Source organism: Artemia sp. Qi Xiang Cuo, chromosome 15 (genome assembly GCF_049724085.1).
Source record: "Artemia sp. Qi Xiang Cuo chromosome 15, ASM4972408v1, whole genome shotgun sequence".
Classification (NCBI taxonomy): Eukaryota; Metazoa; Arthropoda; class Branchiopoda; order Anostraca; family Artemiidae; genus Artemia; species Artemia sp. Qi Xiang Cuo.
In genome coordinates, this window is record NC_142808.1 from 67682401 (window position 1) to 67699753 (window position 17353).

The following is a 17353-nucleotide window of genomic DNA, read 5'->3' on the forward strand; positions in this document are numbered from 1 at the left end:
CAAATTCTACGAGACAAAGGAAGGAAGGGATAAAGAATGAATTCTCTCTTCTATGAAAAACAAAAGTGGGAATCGGCTATCAAATGTATCTAAGCATAATATTTTTTTTTACTTTAAGCGTTGAGTTTAGCCTATATGATTTAGGTTTCTACACCGTTAAGTTTATGCTTAAATAAACTGTAAAGTGTATATAAGTATGTACTATTTTCTTTCTTCTATATAAAATAAAATTGGTAATCGGCTATAAAATGTATCTAAGCATAATATTTTTTTAGACTTTAAGTGTTGAGTTTATATGATTTAGGTTTCTACACCGTTAAGTTTATGATTAAATAAGCTATAAAGTGTATATAAGTATATACTATTGTGTTTAACTCCTTGCAAAATCTTTTAATTGTTTTTACTGTTATATTTTTCTCCGGTTTTTTAACTGTTATGTTTTTCTAATGAATTCAACTGTCTGTGGCATTGGTGGTGAAACTCAACTGAATCTCTGGCGTTGCAACTTCTGCGGAAAGATAAAGAATTCATCCCTGATACTAGATCTTCATATAGACACTGGCTGTGAAGAGCTTTCCTCAATAAAATTTTATATCTACTTCGCTGCAGTTAGATATTATAGAAGCTTTGTGTATCATTTTATTGAGGATCAAAGGGGATAAACAAGAAGATGTCCGGTTTGTTTGCAAGACAATATCTATAACATGAAAGAACATTTGATTTTACCTAGTTATTTTTAAGAAAACGTGTCTGAAACAGTATTACAGGGTGGTAATGCTTCGCAGGAATTGTCCACAACCGTCAGTTTAAATTCACTTGAGTTGAATTCTAGAGTAACAGGCCACAACGATAAGGGAAATCTTTTGAATTGCCGTTCGCCCAACAAGAAGTTTAGAAAATAACATGAGTGCAGTATATTCAAAAAGAAATTTTCCAATAAACGCACACTGCAAATGCATCAAAGAAAACATAAAAGAGTGAAATTATTTGAATGTAATATATGTGAGAAAAGATTTTCTTTATCGGGTGATTGGAAAAGGCATCAAAGAACACATACAGGTGAAAACTTTTTTCAGTGTGATATATGTAATAGAGGTTTTGCTCAGTTGACCTGACATCTTTGAGAGTACATAAACGATTTCATACAGATGAAAAAACTTTTCAGTGTGCTATCTGTCAGAAAGGCTTTTCTCAGTCTGTATCTTTGATCAGTCATAAAAGATTGCATAGAGGGAAAAACCCTTCCCGTGTGATAAATGTAAGACAACCTTTATTCGGTCGAAATATTTAAATAAACATAAACCAGTGCATTCAGGTGAAAAACCGTTTGAGTTTAACCTTTGCAAGAAAACCTTTGGTGATTCATCAACTTTGACTACAAATAAACGAATGCATACAGTGTGATATTTGTAAGAGACGCTTTGATGAGTCGGGATGTTTTATCAAGCATAAATAAGTGCATACAAGGTAAAAATTGCTTGTAGTTAACATATATGGGAAAAGGTTTTCTGAATAAGGCCCTTTGAATAATCACAAAAGAATTCTTAGAAGGAAAAAGTCTTCAAATATTATAGATTACATATTAGTTTTGTTTAGAAACTTGACAAATTTTAGCCGTATTTTTGAAACGACCACCCGTATCTATATTACAATTTTTAGAAATCAGACAACAACAACAAGGTAAGTATTTAGGGTGGGGGGCAACAGATAAATGTTCAGCTTGAAAAAGTCAGAGCTATGGGTGCCTGGAATTTGGTAATATAGTTTCCTATCGGCGAAGATGTCTTAATTAGTCTTTTGAGTGATCAAACAGTTTGTGGTAACAAACTGTAAGTAAGGAGTGACCCGGCTCAATAGTAACCAAAACTGTTAAAACCGGAATTTTTCTATCAATAGATACATCAATAGAATTATATTTTTATGCTGATTTCACATATATTAATTTCGTTAAGTTTAGTTTTACCCATCAAAAGTTACGAGCCTGAGAAAATTTGCCTTATATTCGAAAAAAGGGTAAAACAACCCCTAAAAATCATAGAACTTTTATGAAAATTATACAATCAGATTTGGCGTGTCAGAGAACCCTACTATAGAAGTTTCAAGCTCCTATCTGTGAACATGTGGATTTTTGTATTTTTACCAGAAGAGATGAGGGATGTGTGTTTATTTATTATTTTTTTTCCAGGAGTGATCATGTCAATCCAGTAGTCCTAGAATATCGTGAGAGGGCTCATCCGAACGGAAATTAAAAGTTCTAGTGCCTTTTTTTAAGTGACCAAAAAAATTGGAGGGCAACTTGGCCCTCTTTCAAGCCAATTTTTTTCCAACGTCACCCAATCAAAATTTTAAGTTAGCCATTTTGTTAGGCATAGTTGAAAACCTAATCAAAAGGTCTTAGAGAATAATATATTCCCCATAGGTCCCGGGTGAAGGGCTGTAAGCTATGAACTGTGCCCATAGATTACACAAAGTATTGGTTAATGAGAAGTATACAGATGTTTGAGGTGGTTTTTTTTCTGGCGGTTGGGGGGTCAGAGAAGGAGGTGCTGGGGGAGGATCTTTCCATGGAGGATGTTTTCTCTGGGGAAGGGACATTTCTATGAAGGGGGTGCCGGAATTTCTCAGCATTATTAAAAAAAACGATCTGAAATTAAATAAAAAAAAGAAGTTTTTTCAACTGAAAGTAAGGAGCTACATTAAGACTTAAAAGGAACAGAAATTATTACGTATATGAGGGGGTGCGCCTCCTAGTCAATACTTCGCTCTTTACACTAAAGTTTTTTTTAGTGATTTTTTAAGAGCTAGCTATTCTAATTAACTGGCTTTTGTGATCCAGTAGTTTATGATTTAAGCCTTAGCGTACAGAATAAGGCACTGACTAGAGAGCGAACTCTATAATATTCGTAATAAAAACATGCGAATTTGGAAGATCTTTACGTAAGTTACGTCAGAACAAAATTTCGAGAAAGCCATTTAGCCAAAAGAAGCAAAATTGATTTGCAAATTTCGGTTTAATTATTCATGTACGGTGAGCCAAAATCAAAGCTGTATTAATTCAAAAACTTTCAGAAATGAAATAAACAAAAACAAGTTTTTTTTAATGAAAGTAAGGAGTGACATTAAAACGAACAGAAACTATTCTGTTTGCTTGTGTTACAGGTTGACTGTCACACTACTTTATTTTTTAAAACAATAAAAACAAATTGCGTAAAGAGCGAGGCGTTGAGGAAGGGACAGCCCCTTTCATATACGGAATAATTTCTGTTCGTTTTAAGTTTTAATGTCGTTCCTTACTTTCAGTTAAAAAAAACTTGTTTTTTTATTCAATCAAACAAGAATCCAGGTGAAAAACTGGGTACAATCCAACTGGATAGTTTTGTAATGAAGGTTTTTTAAGAAAGTCAAATTTTATGCATGAAGCATGGGGGGCTGAAAACTTTGGTAAACGGCCTTTGTGATTAAGGGGTCATTTTTAAAGAATTGGAATAAAATTTGAACTTTAGCGTAAAATTTGAACTTTAGCGTAAAGAGCGAGGTATTAACTAGGGGGTGAACCCTCTGATATACGTATTATAAATATATGAATATAGATGTTCGTTATGGAAGTTAATTCGTAAGTAACGTACATTTATTACTCATAAAAAAGTTCGCAAATAAAATTAAAGAACTTTCGAGAAAGCTATATAACAAAAAAAAGTATAATTAATGTGCAAATTTCGTTTTAATTATGCTTTAATTCAAAACGTTCTGAAATTAAATAAAAAAACAAGTTTTTTAACTGAAAATAAGGAGAAACATCAAAATTTAAAACGAACAGAACTTAGTCCATATATGGAATGGGCTGTCTTCTAATCAAAACCTTACTCTTTACGCTACAGTTTGACTCTTTCTCATAACCTAATTTTTAGAAACAATAAAAAACGTTAGCGTAAAGAGCGACGTGTTGAGGACGAGACTTAAATTTCCCCTCCCTAAGATATTTAAAAATGCAAACAGTGACGAGTAAAGACTTTTTTGAAAGTTATGAACAACAAGATATAAAATGAAAGGGGATAAGTTAAGTTCGCCCCCCCCCGCACCACACTATGAAGTCCTAGAACAAATGGTTTGTCCCTCACATTAATTTTGTCAAATATTCCGAAAAGCATCTAAGTTGACCTGAAATTATTCTCTGTCAAGTTTTTTTAGCACTAAAAAAAAATATATAATAATTCATCTAGTTTATTTGCGTGATAGGTTCACGTTGTTGCAATTTTCAGGGAACTACATATTAAAAGAAGGTATGCGGAATAAAAGAATTGTGTTTATTTTAATTGCCCCAGATTAAAAAAAATATTTTTAAGAAGTCCTATTTCGTTAAACTTGGAGCAAATGAGAAAAAGAAGGTAATACTCGAAAACGACAAGAAACATCATAGCCAAAATTTACTTACCAGTTTGCTATTTTGAGGGATTGATTGAAGCTGCGAAAAGTAGAATAGCAAAGGCACTTTGTTTTTTTTTCGAAGTTGGAAAAGAGGTAAAAGATTAAAATGAGCCTCTGAAAAATAATTACAATAAAGTAACCCACAACACAGAAATTGTCCAAGCACGGCTATTAACCGTTGATTTTTTATAAAAGTAACGGTTATACTTGTGTATAGTAATGTTATAATTGTCTGTTGAGAGCAGGTTTAAAGTGGAAAACAGTCAAGTATTTTGTTTTTGAAATTTGTAAGCTATTCATTGCTTGCTTGCAATTCATTAAATGCTTTCCCTGATTCTGATTACATAGTTTCTGTAATGTCTGTTGCTGATGCTATTATGTGGCTTAAACCAAAGCACTTTAACTTTAATAAATCAAATAATATTAACATTTTGATTACTAAATATCAGTATATGTATATTAAACTGACAAGGCACATTCATTTGTGTTTTTTCAGTAAAGTGCAAATTATGTTCCGGCCTTGGGAAGGCATATGGGTTTTGAGCCAAACTTATGTTAATTTCTGCTCGTTTTGAGTTAGACTCGGTTATTTATTGTAATTTCTGCTCGTTTTGGGTTTCATTTATTTATCGAACCTGATTTGTGGTAATTTCACGCTTGGTAGATTATTCGATTTTATTTTCGCTCATTTTTGTTTAATGGTGCTCATTACTTTTCTTAGCAAAGAGGATTTTGTGGAAAAAGTTTTTTTTAATTAATTTCTGTTCGTTTTATATTGACATAGTTTTTTCAGAGAAAAAGAAAATGATACTTTTAATTTTTTCGTTTTTTTAAGAATTTATAGTTTGGCCTGCTAATTGTATGCTGGAGAAAAATTTTCAGCAATTTTAACAACATACACCCTCTTAAAAATCTGGACAAAAATAGTAATGTTTAATTTAGTTTCATACCTCCTCTAGTTGACCTGAAATGGAAAACTTGATACCATTCGCAAAAAAATCTGTTTACTTTCTTTGATAGCTTGGATACACTTACGCTATTTTAATTTGGTCAAATTTTAAGAGCAGAAGCAGCCCCGAAAGTTTGAACATAATACCCCCAGTCGTGTGTGGGATAAAGCGGCGACTCCTTTTTTGGAAATATCATTAAAACAGTGCATTTTTTTTTAATATTATTGAAAAAATTATTTTTTAAATAAAAAGTCAAATGGGAGGGTGGGCGTGGGAGGGGGATTAGTTTCCCTCCAATCACTTTCGACTATTAAATAGGGCATCAGCCCTTTCTATTTTCAATCGAATGAACCTTATTTCGAAGTTCCTACGAGAACTCCTTCGATACAAAGTGTCCTGGTCTAAACAACAACAACAACAAAAAACTAATACATTATACCCATATTGATCTTTACTGTAGAAATGTCAAGCCTTCTAATGACTTTCGACTACTAAAATTGGCACCAGGCTTTTCAACTTCCAATCGAATAAGTCCTTTAAGTCCTTTTTGAGTTTCTACATCAACACTTCCTATAAATAACTTATTTGCCCCCAGGGCATACATCACAACCCTTACCCTAAGGGATGTGAGGGTGGTTTTCATCCTAAATGACCTCATTTGCAGAAGTTTCAAATACGTGAAATAAAATACCAATCTCAAATTTTGATTGGATGTGTCTGGGAAATGGTGGGCGTGAGAGGGGCGTTGGTCTTTCTCCAATCACTTTCACCTATTCAAAAAGCCATTATCTCTTTCAATTTCCAATCATATGAGCCTTTTTGAATTTATTAAGACAGCTCTTTCAATACAAGCTTTATGTGCCCCCATACCATAGCATACAACCTTTGTCTTGAGTAATGGGGGGGGGGTTGCTATCCATACATGCCCAATTTCCAGAAATTTTCTAATACGTTGAACAAAAGGAGTATCTGAAAAATTTGAGTAAATGTGTTTGGGTTACTATTGTGTGTGAGAGGGAGGGTTATTTACCCTCTAATAATTTACAACTCTAACAAAGGCCACTAGCCCCCACAACTTCCGATTGAATAAACACCTGTTGAAGTTTGTACGACAACTTTATAATTAAAAACCTTATCTGCCCCAAGGGCATAACTTACAACCTGTGCACTGGGGACTCTGGAGGTTACTTCATCCTTAAATACATAATTTCCCGAGCTTTCAACTATTTTGAACAAAATGCCTATCTCTAAACTTTGATTGAACTTGTTTGGGAAAATGGTGAGCGTGAGAGAGGGGTTAATTACTCTCCGCTCACTTTCGACCATTAAAAAGGGCAATTTCAATTCCCAATCAAATGAGCCCCTTTTGAAATTTTTACAACAACTTTCCATATAAACCTTATATGCCACAGGGCATAAATTTCAACCCTTACCATGAGCGCTCTTCTGGGGTTATCGTCCTAAACGACCTCAATTCCGGAACGGTCGACTACGTTGAACAAAATGGATATCTCAAAATTTTGATTGGATGTGTTCGGAGAAAGAGTGAGCATGAGAGGGGGGTTAGTTGCCCTTCAATCACTTTCGACTATTGAAAGGGCACTAGCCCTTTCAATCTTCAATTTAATGAGCCCTTTTTGATGTTTTTACAACATCGCTTTCTATAAAAACCTTACATGCTCCCAGGGCATAACTTAAAGACCTTGCCCTGAGGGTTGTGGGGGGGTGGGTTGTCATCCTTAAAGACCTAATTTCCAAAACTTTCAAATGCGTTGAATAAAACAGCTATCTAAAAATGTTGATTGGATGTGTTTGGGGAAAAGGTGGGCGTGAGAGGGGGGTTAGTTGCCCTCAAATCACTTCGACTATTGAGAAGGGCACTAGCCCTTTGATTTTCCAATCGAATGAGCCCTTTTTCAAGTTTCTATGACAATGATTTCAATAAAAACTTTATATGCCCCAGGGCATAACTTATAACCATTGCCCCGAAGACTGTGGGGGGAGTGTCCTACTCAAAGGTATAACTTCCTGAACTTTAAACAGCGTGGAACAAAATGGCTATATGAAAATTTTTATTGGATATGTTTGGGGAAACGGTGGGCTTGGAAAGGGTGTTAGTTGCCTTCCAATTACTTTTGACTATTAAAAAGGGCACTAGCCATTTCAATTTCTAATCGATTGAGCCCTTTTTGAAGTTTCTACGACGACGCGTTCTACAAAACCTTATATGCCCCCAGGGCATAACTTACAACCCTTGCCCTAAGGATTGTGGGGGAGTGTCCTCCTTAAAAACATAATTTCTATCTGGAAATCCACAATACTGAACAAAATGGCTTTCTAAAAATTTTGATTGGATGTTGGTGGGCGAGAGAGGGGGGTTAGTTGCCCTCAAATCACTTTCGACTATGAAAAAGGGCACTAGACCTTTGAATTTCAAATCGAATGAGCCCTTTTCAAGTTTCTACGACAAAGATTTCAATAAAAACTTATATGCCCCCAAGGCATAACTCATAAACCTTGCCCAGAAGACTGTAGGTGGATTGTCCTGCTCAAAGGTATAATTTCTTGCACTTTAACTGCGTGGAACAAAATGGCTATCTCAAAATTTTGATTGGATTTGTTTGGGAAAATGGTGGGTGTGGAAGGGGTGTTAGTTGCCTTCCGATTACTTTCGACTATTAAAAAGGGCACTAGCCATTTTAATTTCTAATCGAATGAACCCTTTTTAAAGTTTCTACGACAACGCGTTCTATAAAAACTTTATATCCCCCCAGGGAATAACTTACAACCCTTGTCCTCTGAGCGCATTGTCATCCTCGAAGACCTAATTTACAGAACTTAAAACTATGTTGAATCTTATGCCTATCTCAAAATTTTTATTGGATGTGTTTGGGGAAAAGGTGGGCGTGAGAGGGGGGTTAGTTGCCCTCCGATCACTTTTGACTATTAAAAAGGGCACTATCCCTTTGAATTTCTAATCGAATTAGCCTTTTTTGAAGTTTCTACGACAACACCTTCAATAAAAACCTTATATGCCCCCAAGGCATAACTTACAACCCTTGCCCCGAGGGTTGTGGGGGAGTGTCCTCCTCAAAAACATATTTTCTATCTGGAAATCAACTACGCTGAACAAAATAGCTCTCTCAAAATTTTGATTGAATGCGTTTGGGGGAATGGTGGGCGGGGGGGGGGGAGGTAGTTGCCCTCTAATCACTTCGACTATTAAAAAGAGAACTAGCCCTTTGAATTTCCAATCGAAAGAGCCTTTTTTGAAGTTTCTACGACAACGCCTTCTATAAAAACCTTATATACCCCGAGGGCATAACTTAAAACCCTTGTTCCGAGGATTGTAGGGGATTGTCCTCCTCAAAAATTTATTTTCTATCTGGAAATCAACTACGCTGAACAATAAAGGAGGAGGGGGGGCTAGCTGCCCTCCAATCACTTTCGACTATTAAAAAGGGCACTATCCCTTTGAGTTTCCAATCGAATGAGCCTGTTTTGAAGTTTCTACGACAACGCCTTCTTAAAAACCTAATATAGCCCGACGGCATAACTTCCAACTCTCGCCTTAAGGGTTGTAGAGGAGTATTATCAGTAAAAAGATAATTTGTATCTAGAAATCAACTTCGCTGAAAAAATGCCTATCACACAATTTTTAGGGGATGTGTTTGGGGGAAGGATGGGCGTGGGAGGGGGAGGGGCTTGGGACCTTCCAATCACTTTCAACTGTTAAAAAGGGCACTAGCCACTCCAATGTCTAATCGAATGAGCCCTTTTCGAAGTTTCTTTGACAACTCCTTCGATACGAAGTGCCCGGGTATGGAGAAGAAAAAATAAATAATACATTGTGCCCCAGGGCTTAACTTAAAACCCTTGCCCTGAGGGTTGTGGGGGAGTGTCCTTCTCAAAAACGTATTTTATATCAGGAAATCAACTACGCTGAACAAAATGGCTATCTCAAAATTTTGATTGGATGTGTTTGGGGTAAGGATGGGCGTGGGGGGGACTAGTTGCCCTCCAATCACTTTCGACTATTAAAAAGTGTACTAGCCCTTCGAATTTCCAATTGAATGAGCCTGTTTTGAAGTTTCTATGACAACGCCTTATATAAAAACCTTATCGGCCCCCATGGCATAACTTAAAACCCTTGCCCTGAGGGTTGTGGGGGAGTGTCATCCTCAAAAACATATTTTCTATCTGGATATCAACTACGCTGAACAAAATGGCTATCTTAAAATTTTGATTGGATGTGTTTGGAGGAATGATGGGCGTGGGGAGGGGGGGGGTAGTTGCCGTACAATCACTTTCGACTATTAAGAAGGGCACTAGAAGTCTCAATTTTCAATCGACTGAGCCCCAATTGAAGTTTCTACGACGACCCCTTCCATATGAAGTGCCCTGCTCTAAAGGAAAAAAAAAATTCATAGTACATTGTGCCAACATCGTTCTTAAATGCCCTCAGGGCATAACTTAAAACCGGTGCCATAAGGGTTATGGGAGAATGTCCTTCTCAAAAATATATCTTCTATCTGAAAATCAACTACGCTGAACAAAAGGGCTCTCTCAAAACTCTGGATGCATTTAGTTGGGAGAATGATGGGAGTGGGGGGGGGGGGGCTAGTTGCCCTCCAATCACTTTCGACTCTTAAAAAGGGCACTAGCCCTTTTTGACCACTCCAATTTACTATCGAATGAGCCCTTTTTGAAGTTTCTACGACAACTCCTTCGATAAGAAGTGCCTGACTGAAGAAGAAAAAAATACACATTGTGCCCACAACTTTCTTTTTACTTTGGCAGCGCTAGCGCGCTGCCTATGATTGTTGAAAGATATGCCACGCTTTACAATATGCAGAATCTCCTGCTGTTTCATTGAAGCGTTGGCATCAAGGAACTGTTCCTAAGTGGCAGGAAAATCAAAATCTCTCTCAAACACATGATTCAGAAAGTTTTGGCTACATTTATGGATTGAATGCGACCGACCATGGTCCGTTTTTTTCAATTCCATACGTATTGCAACAAAGAAGAAGTTTGCTGAGGAGCATCAGAATCACCGTAAGCAATTCACAGAACAGACAGCACAAAAAATCAAAGATAATCCTCATTTCCTTTGGTCGTCTATTCGTCCCAGGATCCCCAAAACTCCCCTTTCCGCTGCCGATATTCCTTTATCTGATTGGTATTCGTTTTACGAGGCTGGATTTTCTCCACCAGACCCCCAACTTGAACACAAATATATTGAAGAGCTTGACCAATTTTTAATTGCTTTCCCTGATTCTGATTACATAGTATCTGTAATGTCTGTTGCTGATGCTATTATGCGCCTTAAACCAAAACAGTCACGAGGCATAGATGGAATTCACGCTCTACATATCAAATTTGGTGGTCCTGGGCTTTTAGAACATCTCAATTTATTACTGCAAATGATTTTTACTCCAGGTTTGGTTGCGTCAACATTCTGTGTGGGAGATTTTTCTCTTGTCCCGAAGAAAAGGAGAAAACTTAAATCACTGCGATTTCCTGAGATCCATAACTTTATCAACAATCCTTTGCACGTCTTATGCGCTAAAGTCCACTTGAGCGGTAGAAAGAGATGTTTCAAGTCTCCCCATCAAATTACCTTTTAACATGGTATTTGTTGTTCGGAGGACCTTGCGGTTGTTACTAATGCACTGCTTCATGCTTCTCTCTCATGTACTTCTCTCGCCTTGGCTAGTCATGATGTTCGCCACGCCTTTGACTCTCTGATCCACCCCTTTAGGCTCTTAAGGACTGCTCAAAGAGGAGAAAGTCTTGCTATAAACAGACCTGAGAGGAATATGTATACCAGGCTGCGAGTCCAAAGTAAAACCCCGCTGAAGAAAGATGAAATGGCAAAGCCACAGGATAGAACTGTGCCAGTTAAGAAACGAGCAAGCCAAGGTGCAATTGCCTCACCTTGTTATTTCAGAAACTAGGTCCTCAACGCACAAGATCCGTTTCAGATGTCCTGCGTTCCTTCTGGTCCTAATATCTCCTTAGTCATTTATGCTAATGATATTTTTAACCTTGGCCGAACTTTAGACAAAATTCCTGAAATACTTCAAAAACTTCAAACCGAGTATTTAGAATCTGGTCTTGAAATCAACGCTGAAAAAACTGACATAGTCCTTTTTAAATGGAAAGGCTCACTTCTTGATGGAATTCTACTTTTAAATTCAAAGATACGCCCGTCCAACCAAATCATTTATCTTGGCATTCTCATTGGAAATACAATTCCCCGCATTCTTCATCTTTTAACAGAACACATCAAACGCCTCATATAAGGGTTCATACGCTTCCATAGTCTCTGCTAAGCTTCGTTTTAATCGCCGTTCACATAGAAAATCCTTATGCTCATAGAAAAACACAACCAAAAAATTTCAAACCGCGCATTGAAACAACCCCTTTTGCTCGCAATGTTTGCTCATATTGTCAGCGCCCCTCGTCTTCATTTTCTTCTCTTTTGTTACAAGTACCCGTGTTTTTCATTGTTTCTCTGTTCTCTAATTATCTTTCATCCAAGAACGTATAATCCCCTTCCGTTTCGTTTTTAGTTGTTCTCCGTCAGATATGTTGTTAAAACATGCTTGGAACCAACTCCTTCTACACTAATTACATTGTAATAGTTGCATAGTGGTTTCGCTTCTTTTTTTATATTGCTCTGTCATTTACTTTATGTAATAAGAAAGGGTTTCAATAAATATTAATAAAAATATTTTTAGTGTGAAATGAGAAGTATATTAATCTGATTCATTTGTTTTTTCACTATACGTGGTACTGTTATTTCTAAGCCTAGGTAGGTTACCAAGTTAGCTACCTAGTCAAGTGTTTTTACTTCTGATGCAGTTCCCCCTTGTTGTCACCCTTCTGTGGGTCAGGCCTGTATTTTAAAAAGAAGTATTGATCTTTCGAACCTATCCCTTTCTTATTTGGGTAAGCACACTCTTTCTGTGAGAGTAAATAATAATGTGTTTGCTAATGTTTATCTTAAATGTCAAAATAATTTAGTCTATTAAATAAGTATATTTTATCTCTCATTCAAATAGTTAAATTCTGTTATTACTAGTGCCAATAGGAAAATAAAATTGATTTTACAGCTCTTGGTGACTTTAAGCCGATGTTATGTTAACAAAGTTATCGATCACGAGAACTATTGGAGTGCATGCCCCCTTGCGTGATTCGAAAGAAAGATTTACCAATCTCTTACATCCATCGTTCTGGTAGGGTTTTTAATATTGATCATATACTCATTTCGTCACAGCTAGAATGCTCGATTATTCATGTTGATATTGAGACTGATTACTTTGACCATCTATCTCTTTCATTTACTGCTAAATTGAAACGTAGCCTTTGCAATTTTGCCCCTAGTGGGAATTCTAAACGGTTTAAACGGAGTAATTTGAAAAGTGCCAATAGTACTTTGTATGTATTGCCTCTATCTATAGTGCTTAGTTGTATTCGTTAGCCTTACCATCTACTCTAATTGGAAGTAAAGGGTAGTAAGCGTGATGTTAATAGATATTATGATAATATAATTAGTTTTATGAAAGAAGCTGAAAAAATTGCGGTTCCCCAAGAGCGTATTCGCATTAAAACATAAAAATCTATATGGACTGCCGATCCTGAATTAAAGAAATATAAAAATAAGGCAAAACTTTGGCTGCCAATTTGGGTTGATTGTTGTAGACCTACGTCGGGATCTGTTGCAGATATAAAGCAGAAAACAAAGAATGAATATAAAAAGTTCCTTAAATCCATTCGTTATAAGGGTATGGAATTTCCAGCATCTAAAGAGGATTGGTCTAAATTGATCAATACTGAGAAGCTGGATAAAAGTGATCTTTATAATAGTCATTCGATTTCCAGTTCAGCTTGGTATGTTTACTATTCGTCAATTTTTTTCCAAAATTAATTTTTTCGTGCAGTCACATTATTTTCAGTTACTTTCTAAAACTCTTCCACCTTCGCTTCATCAAGGTAATATTATTCCAGTGTCGGTAGCTGCTGTTGAAAATACAATTAAGCAACTGAAATCTTCATCTATTGATATTGATAGTATTAGTGTAAATAATATAAATCTGAAGTATATTGTTATCTTATTTCATTTGCAGCTGTTGTTCCAAATGTGTTTAACATTTTCGCTGGGTCCGGATAGCTTTCTTTGTGGAACCGTCACCTCAATATTAAAACGGGTAAAACTCCCTTCTCATTGTTCATCTTATCGCGCTATAGCCACTGCGTGTAACCTGAGTAAAATCCTTGAATATATTTTACTTCCTCATTTAAATGAAAATGTAAATTTCAGATCAAATCAATTCTGGTTTCAATCGGGTATTGGTTTTCAACATGCACACCGTGTTCTTTTTTTCGCCCTTAAGAACAGCCTGGCTGAGAGGTCGCCACTTTATATATATACTTTGGACCTTTCTAAAGCTTTTGACCGTGTAGTCCAAAGTCAAGCTTTTTTTTCATTTTTTAATAACGGTGTAAATCTTTCAGTTATTTTTCTTCTTCATTTTTGGTATGAGAATTCTTTCCTCCGAATTAATAAATCTGGACCTCCGTTTGTCCGTGTACGTCAGGGTGTCATACAGGGAGGGGTTTTGTCACCTAGTATATTCAAAAGACGCATTTCTGGTATATTAGATGAAATTAGATCAATTTATTTCATTGGACTCTCACATGTTTCTTATCTTGCTTATGCGGATGATTTTCTACTTTTGTATTAATACAATCAAGGTCTCTCATTTAAGGCCTCGAGAGTTTCACGATTATTTCCTAAAAATGGTCTTTCTCTTAATATTTAACAATCTGAGCTTCTAGTTTTTAATGGTCTTACTTCCTCTAATGCTGCCTTAGTCTGTTGCAGTTTTTCTATATCCTCTGTTTCCGCCTTTTGGTGGTTGGGTATCACTGTTACTAATTCAATTACCAATTGAGGGAATTATAATAGACTTGCACTGGGTAGGCTATATGCTACAGTCTGTGATCTTTCTACCCTTTATGTGTCTGGGCTTTATCCCCTTCTGAAAAAAATGATGTTAACTAGATCCAGTCTTTTTATTTCAGATATTGGTCAACATGCCTGAGAATCTAGGCAGGCATGCCTTTCCAATAACTAACAAAACAGTATGTGTCCAATAATAGAGTCATGCATACTCCCGCTATTAACCCGGGCCCCCGCCAGGTAAACACTTGCCTCTCAATTACTTGGACTATCTGTCTGTGCTTTTCTCTGTCTACAATTAGCCATGTCTTGATGCAATCTACTGCAACATACTTGATAACTGTGTTGCTAACATACCTCGAGCGTCTTTATGGAGTTGTAAGATCTTCGGTACGCAAGTAATTATATAGGCAAACACAAATGTGTGTGACCTAGTCAACATTTTCAGGCTTTGCATTAATTGCTTCTCTGAACATTCTCCACTAGGCACCAAGAATTCCAAATGCATTTTCTATTATCCTTCGAGCACGAGAAAGCCTGTAAGTAAAAATTTCCTCTGGTACTGGAAGGTGATCACCAGAATAGGGGGTTAATAAGTTTGTTTTCAAGCGAAAAGCTGCATCTTCAATAATCACATATGGTAAGTAGATGGCATCTCCTGTATCAATCGTATTACTGCCTGGAAGATCTAAAGTACAGTCATTCACTTTCTTACCAAGAGTTGAATTGCCAAACACAGAACCGCCACTTTGCCGACCATAACTGCCTGTGTCAACTTAGACAAACCGCTAGTTAGCATCGCACATAGCCATCAAGACTATACTGTGGAACTGCTTGTGGTTAAAATATTGTGACCCTGAGTTTGGTGGAGCCTAGATTCTAATGTGATTCCCATTAATAGCTCTAAAACAGTGGGGAAAGTTCCTTTTCACCAAAAACTCATGGGAATTTTCCTTCCAGTAAGATTGCTCACTGGAAAATCATGAAAATAATGGGGACAGCACTTGGCAGATTGTATTCTTGGCGTTCCATATAATTTGGTTGGCAGTCGACCTTCCCAGGTAATGTGTGAAGCTTTGGTTTCTCTGTGGACCACCAGCTGCAAGATATCTTAATGTCACTTCAAGCCTTTCTTTAGGTGAAATGGCTGCTTTGAAGTTTGTAATTTGTCTTGCAATATATGATGTAACCAAAATAAGCAGGTAATCAAATTGCTCAGGTGACATTCTCAAATAGTCATGAAACCAATCTGCATTTGTCAAACGCAGGTTATTGACTAGTAAGTTTGAAGTACCATGTTCACTTCTCATTTTCAAAAAGTCTCTGACCCAAAATTTTCTTTTTCTCATAGTCTCTGAGGCTTTTAAGCTTTTTCTCTTCATTCTCCTTCTATGTAAGCACAATAGCAAAAAACTTGTAACCTCATGATCCTTTTTTGAATTTTTAGCCAATTTTTCTGATGGCTAGAAAAAAAAATCCATCCAGAAAAACTATATGAACAGTAAGAACTTTGTTCTGGAATGAACAATCTGGATTTCCAAGATGTTTCTCTATCCAGAAATAAATTCTCCCCAGGAATATTTCTGGGCAGTGAGAACTCAGCTTTAGGAACTCAACTTGAGCGCGAAATCCTGCGCTTTGTCTTCCTTGAAAACTCGTTTGTCATTTATGTGAGTATTTTAATGTTTGCATGCATTTTATAATCAGATACTTATAAAAAAAAGTTCTTTGAAGAACTTTTCAGGGTAAATAGTAGTCCCGTCCGAAACAATTAAATTTAGTGCGAATAAATCAAATATAAGTCAACGTAAAATTACTCAAGAGTAAAGTGATGTCCATGGGGGATGGTCATTTGAGCTCAGAACCCCCCCTCTAACCTAATTTTTGAGTAACTCGTAAAAAAAGTAAAAAAAGGCATGTAAACATATTTTTGAAGCGTTTTCTAAAGTTGATGTAATGAACACACTCATTACTTCAACTGAATGCAGTTGCCGGTGACTCTGACTCCTGGTGCGATTCATTACTCCTGCAGAACTCGTAACACACATACTCCGGGCAGGCCCTACCAGCATAGAAAAGTTAGTAAGGAAAACGAAAATGACCAGATATCAAGATAAAAAAGTTGCTCTTATCATCTATTTTGTTCTCCTTGTTGTGTAGTACTTTTGCTCTATTAAATTTATGATAAACATAAGGCCTGCAATACCTGTTACGAAGTAAATGGTGCTTATTTACCGACTAAGATGGGTTCTGTGGGAAATCGTCACCTGTGCTCTTTCTCCTTAATATATTTTTCTACACTGAGCGGGATGGTGCTTGCTTTGGCTTGTTTTTGAAACCACGTTGCGTTTTTTCACACCTACTATCCTGGGATGCCAAATGGACACTTTTAGTGCCTTTTGGACAATTTTTCACTCTGAGGGACACCGGGACACTATTGGGTCAAAAAAGGCAGCTTTTTGAAAAAAAGGACACTTTTTGGACATTTTTCTAAATCAAAACCAAATGTCTTGATTTTCTTTTTTTTTTATAAATACGACTGCTTTTAAATTGTACTTTACTTTTAAGCTTTGGTAATGGCTTGGAGATTCTTCTTAGATGTTTTTGCGCCCTCGCGAACACCATTTATCAACCGAATAGGAATAGGACCTAAAGTCTTAACCAATGTGGTATGCTGGAACTATGGAATCCATCTTTTTCTTCTATCTTACGATTGACGTTTGTCATCAAGTCGGTCAACTTCAAGGACCCACCTACTGCTGGTGGCAAAGTCATCAAGGCCGCTGAGAAGGCTTGAAAGAAGAAGTGAATGGCCATTCCCTGCTGGCACGTTCCACGTAAATCCGTGTGGCGCGTAGCCGTGTGCATATGGCTATTATTACACTGCTGTCATAGAAAGAAAGGAGTTTCGCAGAAATGCTGTGTTGCGGCTCAATTTTATTTATAGCCACTAGCGAACGTTTCTGTTTTATATTCTATTCTTTCAGCTGTGATTTTTTGTCAAACGCTG